At 29.8% G+C, this 1,189-nt stretch overlaps 1 long non-coding RNA gene across 1 annotated transcript; it reads right to left on the reverse strand.

The window, feature by feature from the left end:
• Positions 1–253: 253 nt before the first annotated feature.
• Positions 254–928, reverse strand: LOC129914258 (uncharacterized). The gene is made up of 3 exons (XR_008772157.1): positions 754–928; positions 595–673; positions 254–529 (listed from the first exon to the last, which is right to left on the reverse strand). It is a non-coding gene; the product is annotated as an uncharacterized LOC129914258 (long non-coding RNA).
• Positions 929–1,189: the final 261 nt, after the last annotated feature.

The following is a 1,189-nucleotide window of genomic DNA, read 5'->3' on the forward strand; positions in this document are numbered from 1 at the left end:
CTTAATTTTTTTTCAGAACTCAGAAGATGAATAACTATACATAAATGAGAAATTTCCAAAAAAAAAATTTTTGGAAAAAGTGGACTTATGCTGTTTCTGAAATAAACGATTCAATTGTGTGTTCATGCAACACACGTATGAATTTTGGATTTTCGTAAACTTTTTTTTATTTTATGTTGCAACAAAAGCTGTTTACATGAAAAAAGCTTATGTGATTCATTTAAAAATTGTTTTCTATTGCATTAGGGTCAATGTGGGTAAATGTAAACAATTTCATGTCTTTTTTTCTTTCGACTTTAGATTTTTATATGTTTTCACGGAACAACTTGAATGGTATCTTCAAATGTTTGTTTTCTTCCTTTGAATCTTTATATAGGCACCCAAAATGCATTGTGAGCAGCTCTGAATGTCATATATTTCTTTTTTTTACGTCAAAGACCGATTTTGCAACATCATCCACTGAACAACATCTACTTTAATTGGACTCTACTTTAATTGGACTCCGCGGCACTTTGGCAATGGTAATTGACTAAAAATACGTTTTTTTTTTTATTAAAACCAATAATTTCAGCAAAAATATATGTTTATATTTACCCCCACAATACGTTGTTTACATTTACCCATTATAAAAATATTCTGGGGTTGTAAACACATGCAAATCGACATAAATGTCCTGTATTTTAAAATTTGTTTGTTTCACATAGAATCCACATTAAAATTAAAAACTAAAAAGTAATTGCAAATTATACTGACTTAATTGAATCTGCAAAAATATTTAATTTTTCTGAAAGACTAACGACTTGTTTGGCACTTTAAAAAATTATCTTTCACGGAAAACACGCTCGTCGAATGAATTCTCTCTTGACAGCAATGAGCTTGACGTATAGGTTAAAACATACATGCGTCCGCGATTTGTACTTATGTATGCATCAAAGGGATATAACTGAAGCTTGTTATGAGCCATGTTTTCATTTACCCCTGTTTACATTTACCCACATTGACCCTACCTAAATAAATTAATGTTTTTTTTTAAACAAACAATACTAACTTGAATTAGTGTCCTTGTTACAACATAATCCGGTCTATGTTAAAACTTCCCCCATATGCAGGAAAAGTTTTAACTAGGGAGTTTTTTGTTTTGTAATACTGATTTTGTAGTTGAATTATGGCTTTTTAATTTTGCGAAGGT

The sequence above is a fragment of the Episyrphus balteatus genome, chromosome 3, assembly GCF_945859705.1.
Source record: "Episyrphus balteatus chromosome 3, idEpiBalt1.1, whole genome shotgun sequence".
Classification (NCBI taxonomy): domain Eukaryota; kingdom Metazoa; phylum Arthropoda; class Insecta; order Diptera; family Syrphidae; genus Episyrphus; species Episyrphus balteatus.